This window comes from Triturus cristatus, chromosome 4_2 (assembly GCF_964204655.1).
Source record: "Triturus cristatus chromosome 4_2, aTriCri1.1, whole genome shotgun sequence".
Lineage (NCBI taxonomy): Eukaryota > Metazoa > Chordata > Amphibia > Caudata > Salamandridae > Triturus > Triturus cristatus.
Window position 1 is genome coordinate 331,032,962 of NC_140586.1, and position 26,835 is coordinate 331,059,796.

At 50.7% G+C, this 26,835-nt stretch overlaps 1 protein-coding gene across 1 annotated transcript in view; it reads left to right on the top strand.

The window, feature by feature from the left end:
- The window catches only part of LOC146833817 (dimethylaniline monooxygenase [N-oxide-forming] 2-like), a 602,486-nt gene that overhangs the window by 381,077 nt on the left and 194,574 nt on the right, over positions 1-26,835 (top strand). The window lies entirely within an intron of this gene.

Here is a 26,835-nt window from a genome sequence, read left to right on the forward strand (position 1 = left end):
GCAGAGAATGTGTGATATGTTATGTAGTTAAACTTAAATAAAATGTCACATTTACACAGAAGTTTTCACATTTTGCAATTTTCTCCAACGTTGTAAAAGTTATTCATTTCTTAATATTTTTTTCTTTCTTTTTCTCAGACAAATCTTTGCAACTTTGTCGAAAAACTCAAAAAACAGAAGACCAGATACCCAAAAACTCCAGCCAGCAGGCAAAAACCGTTGCAAAAGCAAAACCAAAAAAGAAACATAATAAACAAAAGGTATTTTAAATAAACACTCTAATAAATCCAACAATATAATAGTCAAACCTTTTATTTAATAATTAAAAAAAGCTGCCACAATACAGAAACTATGGGTTGTAGTAGGAATAACAATTACTATTCTAACTCAAGGAAAGTGCAGCAGTAGGGAAAGTGAGGGATGGTGTAGGGGTAAAAATTACTAGTCTAACTCCAGGATGGTGCAGCAGTAGGGAAAGTGTGGGATGTTGTAGGGGTAACAATTACTATTCTAACTCCAGTTAGGTGCAGCTTTAGAGAAAGTGTGGGATGGTGTAGGGGCAACAATTACTATTCTAACTCCAGGAAAGTGCAGCAGCAGGGAAAGTGTGGGATGGTGTAGGGGCACCAATTACTATTCTAACTCCAGTTAGGTGCAGCATAAGAGAAAGTGTGTGAATGTGGTGGGATAACAAATATTAATGTAACTCAAGATAGGTGCAGCAGCAGGGAATGTGTGATATTTGATGTAGTTAGACTTAAATAAAATGTCACATTTACACAGAAGTTTTCACATTTTGCAATTTTCTCCAACGTTGTAAAAGTTATTAAGTTCTTAATTGTTTTTTCTTTCATTTTCTCAGATAAATCTTTGCAACTTTGTCAAAAAACTCAAAAAACAGAAGACCAGACACCCAAAAACTCTAGCCAGCAGGCAAAAACCGTTGCAAAAGCAAAACCAAGAAAGAAACATAATAAACAAAAGGTATTTTAAATAAACACTCTTATAAATCCAACAATATAATAGTCAAACCTTTTATTTAATAATTTAAAAAGCTGCCACAATACAGAAACTATGGGTTGTAGTCGGAATAACAATTACTATTCTAACTCAAGGAGAGTGCAGCAGTAGGGAAAGTGAGGGATGGTGTAGGGGTAAAAATTACTATTCTAACTCCAGGAAGGTGCAGCAGTAGGGAAAGTGTGGGATGGTGTAGGGGTAACAATTACTATTCTAACTCCAGTTAGGTGCAGCATTAGAGAAAGTGTGGGATGGTGTAGGGGTAACAATTACTATTCTAGCTCCAGGAAGGTGCAGCAGTAGGGAAAGTGTGGGATGGTGTAGGGGTACCAATTACTATTCTAACTCCAGTTAGGTGCAGCATAAGAGAAAGTGTGGGATGGTGTAGGGGTAACAATTACTATTCTAACCCCAGGAAGGTGCAGCATTAGGGAAAGTGTGGGATGGTGTAGGGGTAACAATTACTATTCTAACTCCAGGAAGGTGCAGCAGCACAGAAAGTGTGTGAATGTGGTGGGATAACAAATATTAATGTAACTCAAGATAGGTGCAGCATCAGGGAATGTGTGATATGTGATGTAGTTAGACTTAAAAAAAAATGTCAAATATACACAGTTGTTTTCACATTTGGCAATTTTTGCAAACATTGACAAAGTTTTCCATTTGAAAATTGTTTTTTCTTTCTGTTTCTCAGATAAATCTTTGCTACTTTATATAAAAAGTCGAAAAAAAGAAGAGCAGACACCCAAAAACTCCAGCCAGCAGGCAAAAACCATACCAGAAACAAAACCAAGAGAAAAACTGAAAAAGCAAAAGGTATTTTAAATAAACACTCTTATAAATCCAACAATATTATAGACTAACCATTTTTTTAATAATTAAAATAAGCTACCACAATACATAAACTATGGGTTGTATTAGGAATCTCAATTACTATTCTAACTCCAATTAGGTTCAGCAGTAGGGAAACTGTGGGATGGTGTAGGGGTAATAATTACTATTCTAACTCCAGGAAGGTGCAACATTAGGGAAAGTGTGGGATGGTGTAGGGGTAACAATTACTATTCTAACTCCTGGAAGGTGCAGCAGTAGGGAAAGTGTGGGATGGTGTAGGGGTAACAATTTCTATTCTAACTCCAGGTAGGTGCAACACTAGGGAAAGTGTGGAATGGTGTAGGGGTAACAATTACTATTCTTACTCCAGGAAGGTGCAGCACTAGGGAAAGTGTGAGATGGTGTAGGGGTAACAATTACTATTCTAACTCCAGGTAAGTGCAGCACTAGGAAAAGTGTGGGATGGTGTAGGGGCAACAATTACTATTCTGACTCCAGGAAGGTGCAACAGTAGGGAAAGTGTGGGATGGTGTAGGGGTAACAATGACTATTCTATCTCCAGGAAGGTGCAACAGTAGGGAAAGTGTGGGATGGTGTAGGGGTAACAATTACTATTCTAACTCCAGGAAGGTGCATCAGTAGGGAAAGTGTGGGATGGTGTAGGGGTAACAATTACTATTCTATCTCCAGGAAGGTGCAACAGTCGGGAAAGTGTGGGATGGTGTAGGGGTAACAATTACTATTCTAACTCCAGGAAGGTGCAGCATTAGAGATAGTGTATTTACTTTTATAGACTAATTTATTTTTCTTCTCTTCTCTTCACAGATAATGTCTACTCTTGAAGCTGCAAAATATATTAAGGTGCCGATCACGATCCGGTAAAAAATTCCCCCGTGCGACCCGTATCGGGTCTTTTTACCGTACGAATCGTACAAGTGCCGTACGAACTGGCAATCACGATTCGCATGGTAAAAAGTCCATACGAACCGCACTGGGAATCATTCCCCACACGTCCCCGGGTCGGAAAATGTGTCCGACACGTCCTCGGACGATTTACCTTACAAACGTGAAAAACCAAGTCCGACCTAGGAATCACGATCCATCCCGTGCGTCCGAGGTTACAACCGTATGGAAAAAACACCGTCCGCACTGAACTCCTACAGCAACCATGGAGACATGTGCCCGCATACGCGCCCAACACTCCCCCCAGCCCCCGTACGTCCGACACGTACCCCCCGTATATGTATACCCCCACCCATCTAGGTACACCCCAGTACGTTCCAGTCGAACCCCCACCCCAGGACGTGTCATAGCCCCGTCTACCCACACCCCAGTACGTTCCAGTCGTACCCCCACCCCAGTACGTGTCGTACCCCCCGTGTACCTACACCCCAGTACGTGCGAGCCACACCCCCACCCCAGGACGTGTCATAGCCCCGTCCACCCACACCCCAGTACGTTCCAGTCGTACCCCCACCCCAGTACGTGTCGTACCACCATCAATGTACACCCCCCCACCCCAGTACGTGTCGTACCACCGTCCATGTACACCCCCCCACCCCTGTATGTGTCGTACCCCCGTGTACCTACACCCCAGTACGTGCGAGCCACATCCCCACCCCAGGACGTGTCATAGCCCCGTCTACCCACACCCCAGTACGTTCCAGTCGTACCCCCACCCCAGTACGTGTCGTACCCCCCGTGTACCTACACCCCAGTACGTGCGAGCCACACCCCCACCCCAGGACGTGTCATAGCCCCGTCTACCCACACCCCAGTACGTTCCAGTCGTACCCCCACCCCAGTACGTGTCGTACCACCGTCAATGTACACCCCCCCACCCCAGTACGTGTCGTACCACCGTCCATGTACACCCCCCCACCCCTGTACGTGTCGTACCCCCGTGTACCTACACCCCAGTACGTGCGAGCCACACCCCCACCCCAGGACGTGTCATAGCCCCGTCTACCCACACCCCAGTACGTTCCAGTCGTACCCCCACCCCAGTACGTGTCGTACCCCCCGTGTACCTACACCCCAGTACGTGCGAGCCACACCCCCACCCCAGGACGTGTCATAGCCCCGTCTACCCACACCCCAGTACGTTCCAGTCGTACCCCCACCCCAGTACGTGTCGTACCACCGTCAATGTACACCCCCCCACCCCAGTACGTGTCGTACCACCGTCCATGTACACCCCCCCACCCCTGTACGTGTCGTACCCCCGTGTACCTACACCCCAGTACGTGCGAGCCACACCCCCACCCCAGGACGTGTCATAGCCCCGTCCACCCACACCCCAGTACGTTCCAGTCGTACCCCCACCCCAGTACGTGTCGTACCACCGTCAATGTACACCCCCCCACCCCAGTACGTGTCGTACCACCGTCCATGTACACCCCCCCACCCCTGTACGTGTCGTACCCCCGTGTACCTACACCCCAGTACGTGCGAGCCACACCCCCACCCCAGGACGTGTCATAGCCCCGTCTACCCACACCCCAGTACGTTCCAGTCATACCCCCACCCCAGTACGTGTCGTACCCCCCGTGTACCTACACCCCAGTACGTGCGAGCCACACCCCCACCCCAGGACGTGTCATAGCCCCGTCTACCCACACCCCAGTACGTTCCAGTCGTACCCCCACCCCAGTACGTTCCTGGCGCACCCCCAACACAACCTCCTAAGTACGGAGCGCACCCCATGCCCCAACATCACAACCGCATGTACGAGTCGTACAAAGCCACACACAAGGACATAATCGTACAACCAAATGGCCCATGTACACACCGTACACACGCTCAAAACGCACGTACACAACAAGGACAAAACAAAACAACACAACAACACACCATTCGAAAGGCACACAGCCACTAAACATGGCCAACAACCACTAAAATAACACAATCACTGACCTGCAACTGTCAAAAACAAACAGAGGCCCAATACACCACCACTCCTTATAACACACCCACCCAAAATTCAAACACTGCCACACCCACCCATGGACCAATGAAAAGGGCCCACACACACAAACCATGAGCCTTTGCAACAGACCCACTGCTGCCAGACACCACAGAACCAGACTACAAGCGACACCACATCTTACACTTGCACACCTTCACACGACCACCCTCACAAACACCCTCTCATCACATTCACACACACACACAACCATCCACACCCCCCCCCCAACATCCACACCCCCCCCACACCCACACCATCCCCACCCACACCCCTCACCATGCCCACTACCAAGAATCCAAAGTTCAGTCACCGAGAGTTGGAGGTCCTTGTTGATCAAATCCTCAGAGTCGAGCCACAGATCTTTGGAACATTGGTCAGAAGCACCAGCCAGGCAGCCAAAACAGCCATGTGGCAGACCATCGTCGATGCTGTGAATGCTGTTGCGGACACCAGGAGGACCAAGCAGGATTGCCAGAACAGGTGGTACGATCTGCGGAGGAGGGTCAGAGCCAAGAGACAGGAGGAACACGACCAGGCCAACGCCACCGGAGGAGGGCCCTCCCGCAGAGCCGTACAGTACCATCCCTGGGAGGAGAGGGTGATGGCCATACTGCCGGTGGAGGCAGTTGAAGGAGTAGAAGGACTCCGAGACCCGGGTGAGTACACAAACAACGCACCTCACATGGGGGGAACTGCAACCACAACCAAAATTAATAACAGGCACGCAACCACCACAAGCCATCGCATTACTCAACCACACTCCATGAGCAGGCACATGCCACTGCTGCCACCATGCCCCATGCACCCAGCTGGACAATGTCAAGTCACAGGCCACAGAAGACAACAACACATGACACGGTAACCCGGATGGCGGGAGGCTGGGCACCAAGAATCACATAGTGCGACTCCAAAGCAGACAACAATGCCCTCTGCCCATATGGCCTAGGTCACAGCCAGACAAACACTGTGTCCCAACACAGGAATGACTTGCCAGCAAATGGCGGACGCCTTGCATCAACACATGGGGGTGAAGGCACTGTTTTGCACATGCCAGCAGCTAATGAACAGCCAACAGTGTGAAAGAGTGGCAGCACACACCACCACAGCAGCAGCGCACAGACACACAGCAGACAAAACGGGTGCCTGGAGATCAGAAACAAACTCACATCAACAGGCCAAGGGCCACTCAAAGATCTGCTAACAGTGTGTGCCCAGGAAGCTGGGCCAAGGTGACAGAGGGTGACACACGGAGGGAGGGAGAGGGGGACACAGAGGGAGGGAGAGGGGGACTGAGAGGGAGGGAGACGGACAGAGGGAGGAGGCTGACACACAGAGGGAGGGAGAGGGGGACAGAGAGGGAGGGAGAGGGGGATAGAGAGGGAGGGAGACACAGGAAGATGGACACAGGGAGGAGGCTGACACACAGAGGGAGGGAGAGGGGGACAGAGAGGGAGGGAGAGGGGGACAGAGAAGGAGGGAGACACAGGGAGAGCAAATCAGTCCTTTGGTGTGTGGGAATGTCTGCTCGTCAGCAGGTGGACTGCGTGCATGTAGACAAGGGTGGCCAGTGCCAGAACCCCCCCTCTTCATCATGGCAAAACGCAGGGCCATGTCACAACCTGTACACGAGCACAAGGACAGCCACCTGCATCATATAAGTGTGTGGATCCACTCCATGTGCACATGTACAGTGCTACAAGGAAGGCGCAAATGCATAGCTCGGCACACATGCACACTCCACTGCTGACTGCAGTCACACTTGACGCAGCAAGTAAGACTGTGCCACACATAGTTAAAGGGGCCAAATTGGTGCCCAAGGGACACACACATGCACAAGTGCACTGTGAGTGGAATGCAAGACAGATCCTAATTCCAAGAGGAAATGTGCCAACTTTGTAACGGATGAAACATGGATGTTGCATGGATCCAAATTAACATTTTCTCTCTCACACACAGGTCAACGTCGTGCCGCACCCCCCAACACTGGGGGGGAACACTCACAGGACCCGGATCTGCAGGAGACCGATCCCACCGGCAGCGACCACTCTCACCACTCTGCGGACGACCCCGACCGACCTGGCCCCTCTGGTGTCCAACCACCTGCAGCACCTGCGTCAGGTACAACCGTGCCAACCACCACCCCCACTCCTGCCACATCCCAGGAGACACCCAGGATCCCTGCCCCAACACCACAATGCAGCCAGGCTCGCCAGGAGGGACACGGTGTCCCGGGCACCCAGGAGGAGGCAGGCGACAACGCCAATGCCACCCCTCAGGGGTCCCGGAGACCCGATGTGCCCACAAGTGCAGGCCAGACGCAAGTGGGCAGGGGTGGTGGGAGTGGAGGACGGCGGAGGCGCGAGCCTGACCAGTTGGCTGGGGATCCGGTATTTTCCCATGTCCGTAACATCCTGGACTCATACCGGCAGGACACCACGGGCATGGCCCAGGTTGTGTCCGTCCTCGAGGGGATCAAGGTCCAGCAGGCCCAGCAACATGCGGAGCTAATAGCCTGTCTACAGGTACACCAACGGAGGATGGAGGACAGACAGGCTGAGCAAGTGACGGCGTCCCAGGGGATTCACGCTGAACTCCGTCGGATGGCCGACACCATGGCCGACCCTCCCTGTGCCAGAAGGCGGAGAACATCACCACCCACAGGGAGGGATCATGAGGAGGAGGAGGAAACATCCGACGGAGCATCCCAGACATCGTCACGGCCTGCTGCTGAGGTTCCCCGCAGGAAGCCGGGTCGTCCACGGAAAGGACCGTGAGGGTGGCTGCTACATCACCATCTCCCAGGACACCTGGCCTGGCACCTGGCCCACTGGAGCAACAGCATCACAGCATCAAGAGACATTCTCTGCCACATGGCCCTGCTGGTCACTGGCTGACCAATGTTGACAAAGACTGTGGCATGGACTCTGAGGATTTCCAATGGCAAGGACACCAACTCCCCTACTGAACTTTGGATTCCCTAATCCCGGAAAGCCCCTCACTTTGTCCCCCCCCCCCCCCCAATAATAAATCACACTATTAAGAGTAGATGCCTGCTGGTAGCATTATTACCTAACATGTGTCTTGTACAGTCTAAACATGCCTGAGTCATCTGTTCACTTCAACCATCCACACCCTGGGGCCTGAGTCTGGCACAGGACACATGGGTCACAGTTTTTTAGGCAAGACAGACATGGAGCACCATACACATCCGTGATGGTCAGAACCAGCTGAGGGGGTGGCCGAACAACCGTGCTGACAGACACATTGAGTACAGCAACAGTCATGCGCAGAGGTCAGGGATCCTGGCCCGTGTCCTGGGGGGCACCCAGGTATGTGTAGACAGGTGGCAGAACCATGTCCTGCAAGCTTGAGTCCGGTGGATGCAGAGAATGGGGTCATGGACAACGTTGGATGCATGGGGATGGCACATGTCACAATACCCACACAGTCATGGACATCATGCCCAATACACAGTCTCAGCACACACACACAGCTTGCATCTTGCCACTCGACACATTGACACATAGCCACAATCAGGGAATACCATGCCAGACATGCAGGATGCACCGTGCCAACACACCAGCATTGACTGAGAAGAGGCACCTTGGAGGCATAGGGACACCTTTAATAGTCATGTTTTTGGGATTGCAGAGGCAACTTGAAGTACACATGAACACATCATGTGGAGTAACATGTGGCTCCATTACTGGCACCCCCCTTCTGCAGCACAAATGCGTGATAGCCATGGAACTGGCACACAAGTGTCGGCTAACAGCTAAATACCCACAGCTGCTCACGGAGAGACTGCCATACACCATACATCCGCTGATGTGGAAGTCCCACGCCATGTCAAGACAATGTTAACCGTATGTGTCCGAGGGCAGTGTCACACACATTGATGCCTTCATCACAATCCACTATCCCATCACTGATGACTGACAACCAGGCAGGCCATCTATTCAGGTGTACCCAGCTGCATGTCGTGTCCCATGGGGATGCCACATGTCTGCAGAGGAACCAAACCCCGACCGGGGCAGTGTGCACACATCGTGAACAACTGCCACACCCAATACACCCCAGATGCATCCCTTACCCCATGGAGACTTCCAAACGTGTCCGTGCCTGTAACGCTGAGTCAGCCCACGATGCCATGTCCATGAGGAATAGCAGTGCCACAACAATGCAACCAGAAGACGGCATGCGCAGGTACCTGGGGAAGAGAGACACACAAGAAGTCAGCCACAAAAAGCACAGCCACTTGCATGTGCATTGACTCGACACATGTATGGATGACAACATGCTAGGTCACAATTATGAGTGGGGAAATACTACCATCACTGCCACCATCACTCCAGTGACACACCCACACACACCTCTGACTCACGTGCCATACATGCAGGTGGAGACACGCATCACAACACATGCCACACGGGGGACCAAGGCGTGCACACTCAGACACTGGTACTCACCACTAAGCAAAGAAGTCGCGTATGAGCCGAGTCCGGATGTCCTCTTGCGGCTCCACATCCTCCACATCACTAGCCCCATTGCCAAGCCCTTCGTCCTCCACGGGTGGATGGTCCTCGTCATGTTGATTCAGGATGAGTGGCACAGCTCTTTCAACTGCCATGTTGTGCAGCATGCAGCAGACCATGAAGATCTTGCAAACCTTTGCCGGGGCATATGGGAGTGCGCCGCCGGTCTTGTGGAGGCACCGGAATCGGCTCTTCAGCATGCCAAACGTCCTCTCTATCACTCGCCTTGTCCGGCCATGGGCGGTGTTGTAGCGGAGCTGGGCCGGCGTGATGGGGTTGCGGAGAGGTGTCAGCAGACAAGGCATGTTGGGATAGCCAGCGTCCCCTAAATGGAAAGCACATGGATATCGTTAGAACTGGCGAAGCGGTAGTGCTGCTCGGCCAAACAGAATACAGGACAGACAGACTGTACCCACCAACTACACATGCCCGTTCGTTGCGCAGCTGCATCATCATATCAGGCATCCCGCTACGCCTCATGATGTAGGCATCGTGTGCTGATCCTGGGAAACGAGCACAGACATGTGAAATCACCATGTTGGACAGACACACCACAAGGGCATTGATGGAGTGGTAGTGCTTCCGATTGCGGTACGCCACCTCCCGTGCGTGTGGTGGTACCAAACCTACATGTGTCCCATCTATGGACCCAATGACATGGGGCATCCCTCCCAGGGCATAGAAACCACGCTTGACCTCAGTCATCTGTTCAGGGGTTGGGAACTTGATGAAGTCATCCAGGTGAATCAACATGGCCTCCAAGAAATCATGCAGCACACCGCTGAACATGCTCTGGGACATGCCACCAACATGAGCTATGGTATTTTGGAAGGTACCCGTGGCAAGGAAATGTAGGGCAGCCATTACCTTCAGCTGGGGTGTCAGTGCCGTAGGATACCTGTGCTGCGGTTGCAGGTGTGGTGCCAGTCTCGCCGTCAGCTCCAGAATCAACGGTTGGGTGAAGCGGTAGAGCCGGATCCTGTCATTCTCCTGCATGGTGGCCAAGTCTGGAATTCTTCGGGCAACAGGAGGCGCTCTGCAGTAATTTGGAAGTGACAGGGAAGAGTGAGTGCACTACGAGAACGACTCATGTCTACTGAGCACATGTAAATCTGGCAATACACACATGCCACATAGGGAGTCAGGCATGTGCTACATGCCCAGGACACGTATGGATGCAAGGTGACACTCCTTCCAAGACCCAGCTACACACGGTGATTGAGAACCTCCCCATGCCACGCCATGGAAATAGCTGTGTCCCAGTGCAAGTGCACTGCCCGACGCAAGACAGGAGTGACATACACCCACACATCAGCAGAAGTGTGATGCCGATTGCAGAGACTGGCAGCGGAACACTTGAGCCACAGGTCACATGACATTACTCTAGTCCAGCCCACACACCTTGCCATGAAGGTGCACATGTCATGACTCACCACACATTCCTTGTGAGTTTGCTGACATGGCCTTGTCACGCTACTCCGTGTCCCTTGCATACATGTGCACCTCACATCCGATAACACATGTGGCATGGTGTTGGGAACAGTGTGCAATGACAATCTACACACAGCCACATGTTGGTTGCTGCAACGGCTGCAGCTTTTGAGGGTGCTACAACATCAACCTGATGTAAATCCCGGACACATATATGGCATAGTCACATTGTGCACTGTGGGTAGTGACAAGTCATGTGTCATGACCCCTGTACCGGGCATCATGGGACACTTCCGTGTGTTGGTGTCCGTGCCATGCCAGTGACGCTCACCCCAAGTGCGCAGTCCCACATGCACACATGTCAAAGGAGTCAAGGGCATGCCTGGCACACATTGCACCCTCACACAGTACACATGTACACATCTCATCATACATCTGGTGCCTTCTCCACTCAGGAGGCATGTTCCACATCACAGCCTGTGACACCTGTGCCCCACACATGTGGTAATGCACAGACGATGCCTTGATGTCCATTCCTGGACAAGTATGTCCATCCATGGACAAGTATGTCCGCCCTATTCCTACATGTGTGTCGCCTATCACCACAGTGATGTGTAAAATCCGCCGTACTGCTGCTGAGAGGGCCTGTGCATGTTCCCAAATCACTGTGGGAGTGCTGCCGTATGTGTACCCATCGTGATGGCGAGCGTAGATGCGAGTGTACGGTCCGTACCACTACGGGTACGCATACGCGTGCAGACCCATAGTGATAGTGAGCGTAGATGCGTGTGTACGGTCCGTGCCACTACGGGTACGCATACGCGTGCAGACCCATAGTGATAGTGAGCGTAGATGCGTGTGTACGGTCCGTGCCACTACGGGTACGCATACGCATACGCGTGCAGACCCATAGTGATGGAGAGCGTAGATGCGAGTGTACGGTCCGTACCACTACGGGTACGCATACGCGTGCAGACCCATAGTGATGGAGAGCGTAGGCATGCATGTACGGGCCGTTGCCATGCATTTGGGGTGCCCTAGGGCCCCCACACGCACCGTACCTGTGTGTGATGCTCCAAATTACATAGGGGACAAGTATTAAGGCCTACATGCATGCTGGTTGTCATGGAGACCAAGTTCAAAATTCGAAATTGTTCTGGAAGGTGCACAGCAGAAGTCAGTTGGAATTTGTCTACTTTGTTGCAATGTGTTTGTGGGGCTGACATCATGCAGGAGAATGAAACCGATAGAGAACCCACAGACTGCTAGGTTTGAAGGGATTGGTGGAAACATAGGATGCAAATGTGAGTGACCAATCTCTCTGTACTCCTGTGCATGAGACTGGGCAGAAGGGCACATATAAGGTAGCCAGGTCCCATGAGGGAGCACTTGCCTGCACATCTTTGCATTCGTCGACCCAGCTGCTGCTACTGATTCCCTGGAACCATGTCAAGGGCTGTGGAGAGGACACAGCCATTCACCCTGGAGGAGAACATGGCTCTGCTGGATGTGATCCTCCCACAGTACTCCATGCTGTATGGGCGACCAGGGTATCAGGTGAGTGCATAGGCCACTGCCACAGACTGTCCCTATGTGGTGACTGTGACTTCTGCCATTGCGTCCAGGTGTAACACACATGCCATGTACTGTCGGGGGGTCCCAGGGGGGGGGTGCCTGATGTCTCCCAGCAGTGCCCTGAGACAGGAGGGGTGGGGGCCTATCACTCACAGCAGTGCCCTGAGACAGGAGGGGTGGGGGCCTATCACTCACAGCAGTGCCCTGAGACAGGAGGGGTGGGGGCCTATCACTCACAGCAGTGCCCTGAGACAGGAGGGGTGGGTGTGATGCACAGTGTGAGCCTTGATCATTGATTGTGACATTGCCATCATTCCACCTGTGTACCCACTGTGGCACGTAGTGCTTTTTCCCTCACCAGGGGATGATGTCCCTATGACAAAGGTGCAATGCGTTGGCTGCATGACATGCCTTGTTGTAACCAGCTAATTTGTACCCATATGTCTCTCTGTGACATGTGGCTGGTGTATTGATGTGGTGTCACTTGTTCCTCCTCACAGGTAGGCGCCACTGCCAAGGAGCAGATCTGGCTGACCGCCGTCAGTGCCGTGAGGGGTGTGGATGGTCGGAGGCGGAGCCTGCCCCAGGTGAGGAAACGCTGGCAGGATATCCGGTGCTGGACGCGGAGGATTGCACGGCTCCTGCTGGGGGACTCACCTGAGAGCCACAAGAACCGCGGCCGCCGCCGTCTGAGCCACCTCCACAGGCGTGTGCTGCCGGTGGTCTTTCCAGACCTGGAGAGGCGCTTACAGGCGATGCAGCAGCCGGAAGGGGGTAGGTACATGTGTGTTTGTTGTGTGTCACCGGCATTTGTAAGGGCACAGTAGCATGAATTCACTGGCAGGGTTTAAAGGTGCTGTGCAGATCCTGTTTGCCCCAGTATAGCGCTGTGCCCCTGCCACACTTCCCCTCCTTGCAATGTGTTCCCTGGTCTGTGTGTAGTCACTCCTTCACAGGGTAATGTAGGCTGGCGCTTTGTCCACGGGAACAATGACTGTAGCATCATGTGTGGGGGTGGTGTGTAACAGGTTGTGGGACCTTGCCTGTGCACTGTCAAGTTCACTGCATGTGGGTTCCATGTCAGTTGGCACTGATGCTGACTCCAGACATGGGAGTTGGTCTCTCATGTGTCATGCCTTACAGCGCGCATGTCCCATGTAGTGGCCTGTGACATGATGTGCATGAGTGTGCGATACACATAGTGCAGGGATGGTGACGTGTGTTGCAGTCATTACCATTCAGTAGCATGTAGTTGCGTGCCCACTACTGTCCCCTGGGGCACCTTTTCCTCAGTGGTGTATGTGTCATCATAAACGTGGCCACTGTCAGTGTCTACAGCGTAAGTTGTGCTCTGTGCCATTGTCCCCTGTCACCATGTATATAGACGTGCTATTTTGTACAGGTGTCCACTGTGCAGCCTGACCTGATTGTCCTTCTTCATACTCACAGTTGCCAGTGCCTGTGTGTCTTGTTATACTCATCTGAGGATGGGCACTGGTACCTCATTATTTGTACAGGCGCACCTTGGCTGTTTGGCGTCCAATCTTGCTTTTTGCCTGCCCCTGTGTGTATCACCCAGACTATGAGATGTTGGTGCCACCTGTGTCTCAACAATTTGCCTCGTGTAGGGTCTTGTTGGGGCGGGCAATGCCTATGTGTTAAATCCTGATTACCACTTGCTGGGTCTGGGCAGTGTGTGATGTGTCTGGACACACACGCAATGTGCAGTGACCGAGTCATGTTGTGCATGTTTTCAGCATTACCTATGCAGCATGTGTCTCAAGTTCATGGATATGGTCCCTGGTCATCGGTATTTTCGCCAACGCTGTGTGGTGCAGATGCAGTGCTGGATTGTCCCCAGGGCCTGGGTGCTATGTCAGACTCCTTTTCCTGTGTTTAGCTATTGTCTCATGCTCTCCATGGTATTTCAGTGGCATGGTGGCTCAACCAACTGTGTGTTTCATGCCCTACATCGGTACCCTGTTCAGTAGATGTTAGGGATCTTCCTTTTCAGGCCATGCAATGTTACCTATGTAGATTGGACTCATGTGACAGATGTGTACAGGTGTCTGATTATTTTCTGTCTCTCCACCCTGCCCACAGCATCGTCGGGGGACACAGAGGGAGACATGGACACAGACCAGGCGGAGGGACCGAGCACCAGTGCCAGCCGTGACATCAGGTCTGGCACATCGAGTGGGACAGAGGCGGAGGAGAGTGTGGCCGAGGACCTGTCGACTGGCACATCAGACTACGAAGCTGACAGGTCCGGGGACGATGTCTCCGAGTGGGCGGAGGCTGCACCAGCAGCTGACAGCGGAACAACACCTCGCACCGCCCCCTCAGTTTCCACCAGCCGCCTCCCACTTGCTCGTGTCCCTTACCAGCGTGCCCGGTCACAGCATGTCTCCTTCCTGCCAGGCACCGCACCCCCTGCCCCTGTCTCCACTGCTGCCGCCAATGCAGAGTCTGTGGACATCCAGCGGCAACTGCAGGTTGGTCAGGCTGCGATCCTTAATGTCCTCCATGCCCACGGCAAAACCCTCACCAACATCGAGGCTTTCTTGGAGGGCATTCATTCATCGCAGGCTGACCAACGCAACTTGCTGAGGTCCATAGACTCCACACTGACTGCAGCAGTGGGTCTCCTGCAGCGCGACCTCCCCCCACCTACCCCTGCCCCATCCACACTTCCCACTCCCATGCCTGTCCCACGTACACCCAGACGTCGGCATGCACCCACATCAACGGACACGGGCACCACACCAGCAGGGAAGGTCCACCGCACTCCTCCTGACACGCACACACAGGGTGAGGTAGGCACACCCACTGGGTCGGGGGGCAAACGTGTGACACGCAGCCATAGTGGGAGTCCGCATTCCACCCAGTCCACTCCCTCCAAATCCCCTCCCCTCAGCTCTCCTGGCCACATCTCCCCCAAGGACTCCTTCATGGCCGCTCTGTCCCTGAGCCCCACAGTTACACCACCACGCAAGCGGTCAAGGAGGTCCCCGGTCAGGGTGGTTGAGTCTCCCCCCCGTCTCCACCCTCCCCCGGTGGCGCTGCAACCCATCCCTCTGACCCCCCCCCCCCTCCTTGGGGCCTGAGGTCCCTTCGGGTGCAGGGGACTCCCTGGAGGACCTTGCAAAGGTGTGTAGTGCCATCCTGGCCTCCGCCTTTGGCACTGACCCACCCCCTGTGGTGGAGTCCTCCATCCCTGCACCCACAACGCCGCCCCTTTGCCCTGATGTCCCTGCGGTGCCTGTTGCTTCCCCCCCCCTGATGCCCTCACCAGTGTGGAAGACGATGCCATTTGACTGTGCAGGCAAGGTAGGGGACACGCATCCCACTGTGTCCCCCATCCAGCTGAGAATCATTGACTGCCCTATGGGCTTTGTGAAGATTGAACTGCCTGCGATCCACGGACATTGTGCTCATGCTGAATAAAGCTTAATTTTGTTTTCATTATCACACTACTGCTATGCTGGTACTGGTGTTGGTGGGGCTGCTACATGGTTTTGGGTGGTGTGTAAGGGTTTGGGTGTGTGGGATATGTAGTAGTGTACTGCTCATTGGTGGGACCCTGTGATCTGTGTGCCATCACAAGGTGTTGGCTAACTTTCTTTGTTCCTGTAAGCAGTTACTGCATGGTGCACTTGTCCCAGGGTGTATTCCTTCCTCTGTGTACCCAGCTTTCTTCCCTGCAGGGTGTTCCCAATGTTTAGCGCAGAGCTGTGTCTACATGAGCTGTGTGTGTGACGGAGCCCTTCTACTTTGGCCATGCATGCAGGGCCATGTCTCCACCTGCAACAATCGTGGCATCCTTGGTGATCACTGTACTTGTGTGTGGAGTCTGTTGACATGAGTTCATGGGGACATGTTCCCTTGTAGCCAGTATGCATGTGGATGATTCTGGCCTCACACACATGTGTTACACCCCTCCTGTCTCAGGGCACTGCTGGGAGTGATGGGCACCCACCCCTCCTGTCTTGGGGCACTGCTGGGAGGACTCTGCACACACCCCTCCTGTCTCAGGGCACTGCTGGGAGTGATAGGCACCCACCCCTCCTGTCTCAGGGCACTGCTGGGAGGACTCTGCACCCACCCCTCCTGTCTCAGGGCACTGCTGGGAGGACTCCACACCCACCCCTCCTGTGTCAGGGCACTGCTGGGAGGACTCCACACCCACCCCTCCTGTCTCAGGGCACTGCTGGGAGTGATAGGCACCCACCCCTCCTGTCTCAGGGCACTGCTGGGAGGACTCCACACCCACCCCTCCTGTCTCAGGGCACTGCTGGGTGGACTCTGCACACACACCTCAGATTTCAGGATATGTGCGCTTGGCACATACACGGTGGGGGTACGCTCAATGCATTCGAGGTGAGGGTACGAGTCTACTGACACTGGTGTGGTGGGGGTACGCTCCGTACGTCCGCGGGTGTGGGTACGGGTCGTACTTACACTGTTGGCATGGGGGGTACGCTCCGTACGTCCGCGGGTGGGGGTACGGGTCGTACTGACACTGTTGGCATGGGGGGTACGCTCCTTGCATACGCGGGTGGGGGTACGGGTCGTACTTACACTGTTGGGCTGGGGGGTACGCTCCTTGCATTCGCGGGTGGGGGTACGGGTCGTACTTACACTGTTGGGCTGGGGGGTACGCTCCTTGCATTTGCGGGTGGGGGTACGGGTCGTACTTACACTGTTGGGCTGGGGGGTACGCTCCTTGCATTCGTGGGTGGGGGTTCGAGTCGTACTTACAATGTTGGCATGGGGGGTACGCTCCATGCATACGCGGGTGAGGGTACGGGTCGAACTTACACTGTTGGGGTGGGGGTACGCTCCGTACGTCCGCGGGTGGGGGTACGGGTCGTACTTGCACTGTTGGGCTGGGGGGTACGCTCCTTGCATTCGCGGGTGGGGGTACGGGTCGTACTTACACTGTTGGGCTGGGGGGTACGCTCCTTGCATTTGCGGGTGGGGGTACGGGTCGTACTTACACTGTTGGGCTGGGGGGTACGCTCCTTGCATTCGTGGGTGGGGGTTCGAGTCGTACTTACACTGTTGGCATGGGGGGTACGCTCCATGCATACGCGGGTGAGGGTACGGGTCGAACTTACACTGTTGGGGTGGGGGTACGCTCCGTACGTCCGCGGGTGGGGGTACGGGTCGTACTTGCACTGTTGGGCTGGGGGGTACGCTCCTTGCATACGGGGTGGGGGTAGGGTCCGTACATATCCGTCCCCGCGCTATGTGATGTTTGTGCGGCCCGTACCCAGGCCTTTGCCACGTGGGTGCGATCCGTCCCGCCATTGTTGGGGTGACGTGTGTGGGCGTGGTCCGACTCGTACCCACGCTCTTCAGGCGTGGGTACGGGACGTACCTGTCTGGTTGTGTTGCCGGTTCGCGTGGTGACGGACTTCCGTTGTGGCGGTCGCTGGCTTCTCAGGACACGCCCCCACCCCCTCGTGGTGACCAGGGCATGGGAGTCAGGTATGTCCAGGCCATGTGTGGTGTGTAACTTATGTGGTTGTTTTGTGGCCTGCCCTGGTCGTGCCACCCCCACCCCACCCCACTTTCCCCCCTCCCTTAGTTATTCTGACCTTCTGCGGCGTCTGCGTCGTAACCTGTAGAGGAGGTGTACTGCTATGAGGGCAGGGATGACTCGTAGGTTCGGGTCCATGTCTGTCCGTCGCGTACTGGTACTCCTTGCTCGCGTCGTCCTGTCGCGTACGGGTCCTCCTTGATCGCGTCGTCCTGTCGCGTACGGGTCCTCCTTGGTGGCGTCGTCCTGTGTGTCCGTCACGTACTGGTCCTCCTTGTTCGCGGCGTCGTCTGTCCGTCGCGTACTGGTGGTCCTTGTTCGCATCGTCCTGATTTCCCGGCAGTTTTTGGCTGCCGCAAAATATTCACCGTGCGGGGTGACGTCGGTGCGAATCGTGATTCCTGGGTCGTGAATGGCTGGCTGCGAGCGTCCCGACGTCAGGTCGGCGCTTTCCCGGATCGCATTGGTAGGTGTTTTTTGTTCGGTCGGGCTTTTTTACGAATCGTACGGTAATGGTGTACCCGTGCGAATCGTAATTCCTTGTTTGTAAAAATTGACGACCGGGTACGCGTCGGGCGGAGATTATGCTCCGTCCGACGGTTCGTACCCGGTTTTTGCCGGATCGTGATCGGCACCTTTGTGTCCAGGGCAGTCAGACATGGCATCGCCATACATACATGAATATCGGTTTAAACCTCCATCTACATTCTCCTACATGACAGCGCGCAGCCTTCGATATGTCCCAACAGGTGCTGTTTGTGACAGTCTTGAACATTTATGTGAGTAGAATGATACCTGGCGCTGCCTGTATCCTGATGCAAGGGAGACAGTGTATGAAGAGGCCATTGAACGCCTCAGGAGTAGAGGGAAGAGGTTAAGATGAAGATGCCTGGGAGGACAACCAGTAATGAGTGTCACCTGTATATGTGGGATTCTTGTGTCAGGACAAGTTGCTTCAATGTGACTGAGTTAATATGCAGTGATAAAAGAAAACTTTGCCTGAGGCCTGACGTGCCTCACTGGACGAGCTCAGAGCTATGCCAAGGAGGAACTGGCACCTGATAATCTGCAAAGGAAGTGCTAAAATCATATCAGCCTATAGCATTACATCAACCCTAACACTGTTACTGCGTGTTTGGTTGGTCGTTGGTAATAGCATGGCCACAAAACCGTTATCAAGAACCATTCCACTTTCCAAGTCACACACACCTTCTTTAAAAGATCTTCCCTCGGGTTCATCAGTTGTGTGCCACTTAATGGGAGTCTATGGGTTCTTGCAAGTGCCCCTTGGTTCAACAAGGTAAGCTCATTTCGGAGAGTTCCAGGAGTATAGAAGACAAGGTCCCGGAAGCGTAGATCATTGTTCAAAAAGAAGGTCCCTGGGAAGAACTACAAACCAGCACTAGAGGCAAAGGCGAAGTAGGGTCAAACACAGTGCTAATCAATCGAATGTACAGGCAAACAAAAGCAGAGGCCGTGCACAGGTCCCAATCAGTCATCTGCTGATCCAGGCACTAGTTGTATTCGGGCTATGTTCCTTGGCTAAGGGCCCCCCGCCCTCTGCACTCACAGTTTGAGCTCAGTGTAATGCTTCCTGATGTTGGCTGACATAGGCTGTCCATGTGGCAGGTGTAGGAGAGTCTGAAATCAAAGTCTTTGGACAATGACTGGAATAAATGTCTAGTATAACCTGATTTCCCTTTTTATCGTCAATCTGCATCTAGAGTGTTGCCCCATTTGTAGCGACAGATCCAAGATGAACGAGGACATCTTGCAGAATCCAGTGAGACACAAGATGGCCTCTAAGATCTTGGTGGGATCTCATGAAAACTCGCACAAACCCCTGTGGGAGAGCACAGATACATTTTTAGAGGTTCTACAAGCTCTGAGGCCCAAAGGGTGATAATAATGAAGCTAACGGGGGCACAACCATTTGGAGAGAATCCCTGGCGGTGTTTTTATACAAGCAAATAGCCCACAGAAAATGGAAGGGCCTTACAAGAAGGTGAGGGTATCTGTATGCCTACGGGACCCTGACATAGCATTGATGTTTAATCTACCAGGTCACAGAGGCCTAACACATCCGAAAGTGTTGAAAGTAATACTGCTTCATAGAGAGTAAATCCACATTTATCCAGGGGCATCTTAAGGATTTATCTTGGGGGCCCCGCTTTGTAACACTTTTGAATATATAATCCAAATTTACCTCTTTCATGCCCTCCTTGGCCAGGTCACTGACAGCACACAGACACACTGTGTCAAATTCTAAATGTGTTTACAGCTAATATTCTGGGATAGTGGGGTGTTTTTTCAATATTAACATTCAGCAGCAGTTCACTTATATTGTTAATAGTCTTTGTGAGACGCCTGCCATTTCCCATATGTGAGGTCCTGTGTTGATCTAAAAGAAATAGTTTTTATGGATGTTGCATGGTGTTGAAAAACAAGCATTTCTCTGCCAATTGTCTGCACTAGACTCCAATACATTGCCACATTAAAAGAAAACGCATTGAAAACAATCTGTTAGGAGTTGTTCAAGGTCATCAGGACAAGAACAAAGCTGACTCTACCAGAGTGGTCCCTGAAAGGCTATGGCCCTGGGACACACTTTGCCCATGACTTAAAACGTATTTGCATTTATCTCACATAAGGTGAAACTCCATCGAATCAGGAGGTGTGATGACTCTTTGGAAATAAGAAAATCAGTAATACAGTGATACTACATTACACAAGGCAGAGCATTCAAGTTGTTTTATATAAAGAGTATATATCTAGCATTGGTTTCATTGTTTTCTTTTTTAACATTCTGGTAGTTGCTATTCTGTTTTTCCCATTACAAAGGATCTTAGGATGCAAAGATAAATTCGATGTGCTCATACTGGACATGGAACAACTACCATGACCCCGTGTATATGAGCATGTTCCTTTATGAACTAATATAAAATAAGTGACATTAGGGGAATGTGTACGATTTGAGCCCAGATGAACATGTTACATACCTTTGGTAAAGCTCTTTCTCGTGGGTACCCTAACCACAGATTCCTCAGCTTCTGCATCTATGCAAGTATGGATCAGGAAAACCTTCTGCAATAGCGTCTGTGCCTCAGAAGGTGGCACCCGACTCCCTGGCAGCTCTACCCCGCCTTCGAAAGTGATGACTTGTACCTGCATATAGGTGCCATTCCTCCTCACTGACATCAGTTTATTGACTAATTATTTCCATGCTCCCAGACGTGGAGTAACTGATAAATCAGGGTGTCAAAAATGTGGCCATACTAAGTTGGAACCTGATAACCTGCCCAAAGCCCCCTCCCCAGAAAGGGAAGGTGGACTGGTGGTGAGATATCCCCGTTAGATAGAGTATAATATTCATTATAAAGAGCTGTACCAAAGGGAAGTAACTTGTTTTTCTTCTTCATACTTCTAATTGCAGATTCCTCACCTTTTAAATGCATATTAACCGAGTACCCTTCCCAAACGTGAGAAGTGAGAAGTGGACTTCACACCAGGAAGCCTTGCAGAACTGAGCAGACAACATTAGTCTCCCTGCAGACCTAGAAGTGGCAACAGTAGGGCCTATATGAAGGCATTGACATGTGCCCATGTAGCAGCTCAGCAGACACAACAACAATAGAACCATTTAGCCAGTGCAAGAGTCACAGCGTCCACACTACTGAAATGAGCTAGAAGACCTGCTTAGGATCCACCAGTATAGTCTCTTATCCTACTAGAGAGGTGTGGTGGAGAGAAAAATAAAGGAATCATAATGGGCTGTCCCACATGAAAGACCACCAGCATTTACCGGAAGAAATTATGCCAGAGTCTGATGCACCAGATTGCCAGGGAAAAAGGTGGTATACAGCAGATGAACAGACAAGGCCTGCAAACAGTGTACACATCAAAATATTAAGAACCAGATTACGGTCCAACTGCTGCATGACAAATGGAGCAGGGGGAATACAACACATCACAATGGGTGATGTGCAAAGGTGAAAGGGACGATTAGTAACCTTTAACTGTGTCCACAGCAAAACATTGTCATGGAAGAGACAGAGCAATCAAAAGAACATCAAACAGTTTGACCCTCTTCTTACATTTTGATAGCAGGTCCTCTTAAAGAGGCAGTCAAAATGGAAATCAGATGTGTTCAGATCGAACACAAATGAATGCCAGACTATCTGAGCCCAACCCAGGGCTATCCAGATGAGCTGGACCCAGTTCCTCCTGACTTTCTTCAGGACCTGTGAATTCAGCGGCAGAGAAGGGAATGCACAAAGAAGCCTGGATTCCCACTGAAGGGGCATATATCTCTTACAGAGCCTCCATGAGGAAACTATAAAGCACAAAATGTTGAAGACTGAGCGTACTCAGCAGTAGCAAGCAAATCTACAGAGAACATGCCCTACTGCGCAAATACAACCAAAACACCGCCGGGAGCAGATGCCAAGTGTGGTCATCATGATGATACCTGCCCAGTTCATGTTCCCTAATATTAAGGGAGCCAGCTAGGAGACTGACTAGCAGTGATATCCTTCCTCTAGATAGAAGGTGCAGTACCCACTCCACTCTGCTTGCTGCAGAACACCATCACATTCACGTTGTCCATCAGGACCTGGACTGAATTGGCCCAGGTAGAAAGGTCTTGAATGTCAAACAGATGGTGCTTTGCACCAGATGGTGACACTGCTCCACTGAAGACCAGAGGCCTCTGATTTCTACCTCATCCAGGTGATCATCAACAACCTAGAGATGAAGCAACCATCCCTCCCGTGAGCTCTGGAATTGAAAGGGAAGAACAGGCTACTACATGTCAGGTTGGTATCCACTATCCACACTCAAGGCCTGGAGCTATCACTTCCTATATGTGAATGTTGTCCAAGAGGCACCCCCAGTGTTGTGTCCATTGAAGGTAAGGGTCCACTGGAGGGCCTGCCTCTACCAATGGATACTAAAAACCAGCAGTATGAATAGGGCTAGAAGACCAAGAAGCCACATAACAATCCCAGCCAGTCCCAGGGTCCAAAACATTGGGATTATAGCCTGAATACCCCAGGTTTGTTGCACGGTATCATGGCCTTCAATGTCACAGTGTCCTTTATGGCCTCTATAACGGGAATGCTCTGCACCAGCTAAAACTCGGATTATGGCTCAATGATGGAGAACCCCAGGGTGGACAGAATCAAAACCATAGTTTCTAACCTGCCCAAGACTGCATGAGTCATTCAGCTACTGAAATACACGTATTCCCGACCTGCGAAAATGAGCTGCAGCCACTCACATCACTTTTGTGAGCACCCGCGGTGTCAAGATATAGTGGATGGGCAGAATGGTGTGCTAGAAGTGCTCTGGCCCTACCACAAAGCTGAAGCAATTGCCTTTAGGACAGCAGGATCATTACAAGAAAGTATGATTCCTGCAAAGTCCAAGGACACGCCGTGTGTCTGGGAACCCAGGCTGCCAGGACCTGAGCTTCTGAGCTTGTCCTTCCTGGGCAAGGCATTCAGAAGTCTGATATTCAATTTCAGCCTCAAAGCCCCTTACTTCTTGGTGTCCAAGAAGTACCAGGAGTAGTATTCTGCCTATCTCTGCCTCAGCAACAAATCTTATTGCACCTGTGGCAAAAAGCATCTGAACTTCCCTGGCTAGTATGACAAAAGTTGAGATCTAGCTGCAGTTTGCCTAAGATTCAGTATTGGAATTAAGGTGGAGTTCGAAGCTGGCACCTCTCAAGCTGAGGCCAGTGCCAAGCTGGGGCCAAGCTGAGGTCGAACTGAGTCAGCTAATGATGGAGGAGTAAGTACTGATGAAGACCCAGGCATGTCCCTTGTGCCTAAAGGTGTGACAGAAGGACTCAAAATCATCATCATAATAAATATAGCATTGACTTCTTAAAGGACTCAATCTGCTGTCGAGTTGACAATGGGCCAATAAATATGTGACATATTGTCTCAAATCTTGGAATCAGGATTGAATCACTTGATGCTGCCGGAGTAGAAGCTTTGGAGAGCTGACTGTGTGACTTCTCCCTAGAGTGGAAATGGTTGACAAGATCAACCCTGACCTGGCCTTCTTGTGCTTGTGTCGAGACTTGTCTTTCAACTTTGTCTTTAACTTATCTGAATGCAGCAAAGGGAACCAGGATTAGAAAAGGGTCTGAGACCTCGGATGGAACTGGCTCCACTTTAAGGCTTTTTTTAATTTTCTTGATGGACTCCTGATCAACCAGGGTGCACTTGCAGGCCTTTGAGTTGTGTTTGAGGCTAAGGCATCCAACAGAGATGTTGTGTGTGTCCGTAACAATATCTGTTTCCTACAGGCACGGCTTAAACCTTGTGGTTTTATGGAGACACAGCCCTTCTCATGCTGTGAAAATAACGAATAACTGCAAAATCAGTACACAGCAAAAACATTGGCAGCAGAGCTCTGGATCCATGTTGATGGTGAGGGAAAAAAAAACTCTAACATCAGTACGTGGGGTTTGAGGGTGTAGACTACTCCATGTCTGCACTTCCAAAGATGGGACACAGCCACCACAGAGTCTGATTGAAACACCTGCTGACACGTATGGGCAACTGCAGAAAGATTTTCTGATACAGTCTTATGACCAGGAGGATTCAAAAGGTGATGAATCTGCAGTTACAATTATCCATCAGACATGTACAGTAATCTGTAACTGAAGTCAATGATAATGTACATCAAGCAAAGACTTACCACAATGTATTATCTATTTGAAACAGAAAAGTTTTTTATTTTCTGCCACACATGTAATCTTTACTAGCATATGGCCATTTATTATGGGTCTCTCAGTACCATATCCAGCTGCCGAAATGGATTCAACATGGACTAGGTGCACCTCAGTCAGTATTGTTTAAGAAAAGAACACAATTTTTTTTTTTGTCCTCATTTATGCGATCCTAAGAATTTTGCAATCGGGTCCTCTTAATTTGGGTGCCCTTGGATCAGAGATAGAGGCCTTGCTTTAAATCCACCGATTCCATGAACCAATTTGATACTGGTTACTGCATCCATGGATCCATCGATTCTGATCGCGGTGTTTAAATCATTGGACATCCCTCCCTACCCTACTGCCTAACATCATCCCATAAATCCCAAAACTCTGTTCGTTTACATACCCCCCTAGATCTATCCATATTCCTAAATTTTTCTACTGACCCAAGCCATTCATGAATCAGTGGGGGAGAGGGGAGTATCCACTTTATACAGATTTCGCGTCTGGCTAAAAGCATAAGTGTAAATAAAAGATGTTTCTGTTTCTTAGTCAAATTAATATTGAGATCAGGAATACCCAAAATGCCAAAAATAACAGTAAAAGCTCTTACCTTGAAAGTCGAATATAGGCTTTTGCCGATGATCTTACCAATTTCGTTCCAAAACTAATCGAGTTGAGGACAGGAATAAAACATGTGAATATCATTTACTTCTTTCTCACCACATTTTGGGCATTTTTTAGTCACCTGGATGTTCATTTTAGAAAGCTTCTCAGGAGTCCAGTATGATCTATACAGAGTAAATAAATGATTTTTCCTCAGAGGTGCAGAAATTGTAGTGTACCATAAATAAGTGTAAGATACTTGCCAAGCGTGTTGCAAGTCTTCAGCCGTTAAGATCTTCTTCCATTTACGGTCTGGGATGTCAAAGTCTAGTTTCTTCTTCTCCACTAGGCACCAATACCATTTCGAGACTTCTTTTTTCCCAGGAGCTTTGTGTAGCTCACCCTCTAAGTTCGTAAGGTCCTCTGGCCAAATAGTTTGAGTTTTAGCCCAGTTGATCAACTGGTAAAACTTAAACCTCGAGATTTCATTTGCAGTTAGCACTACCAAATCTTCCCATGGTTTTAAATTACCATTTTCCAAGAGATCTCCCCATTTTGTTATTCCGGCCCTTTTCAAGGGGAGAGATAGGGAATCCTGCTAACATTCAGGAGTACATGGCATGTTCCATATCGGGGCCTGCGAGCTATAATATGGGTACCTCCAAATCTTCCTTATGTCTGCCCAAAGTTTGAATGCGGATCTTAAGACCTTTAGCTTAATTTTTTTGAAAAATGTTGGATGCCCAAACTTGTAGAGGCAGTTACTGTGATTTGTCATTGCTTTCCAATAAGTAGGATACGTGGCGTATTCTCGAAAAAGATGCCTTATGTTTTTGAAATGAAAGGCTTTATAATACATCAGGAGGTCCGGACTAGTTATCCCTCCTCGATGTTTTTTCTGGCTCAGGTTCTTCAAAGCTATCCTAGGCATTTTTGACGACCAAATAAAAGAGTTCAACTCACTTTAGATCTTTTTTATTTGGGATGAGTTGAACTCCAAGGGGATAGCATTAAAAACAAAAGTAAACTTGGGTAGAAAATCAATTTGTATTACTTAACCCTCCCTATGAAGGATAAAGATAAGCAGGTCCATGATTTCAATAATTTCCTCATTTCTTTAGTCTTTAATTGCAAATTCACCTGAGCAATTTCATCAATGTTTCTTAATATTTGGATTCCAAGGTACCTTATTTCCCTCCTAGATTCAAAATGGGAAGCGGGTATATTCCACTGCATTACCTCTGTTTTTTTCTGTTTTATTTGATATCCAGATATTTCACCAAAATCTGCCAGCATTATATTCATGCTATTAGATGTCTTAACTAGATTACTCGAGTAAACCATCAAATCATCAGCAAATAACGCTACTTTTATCTCCCAGTTGTTAAAACTAAAAGGGGTAAGATCACCTGAGAATCTAATCATATTGGCCAACGGTTCTATATATAGATTAAAAAGTAATGGGGAGAGAGGGCACCCCTGCCTCGTGCCCCTCTTTTTTTTTTTTTTGAAAAACTTTATTGTGCAGAAGACCAGCAGTACAAACATGGGCCTACAACCACCAGGGCCGGCCGCTAGTATATGCATTCCAATT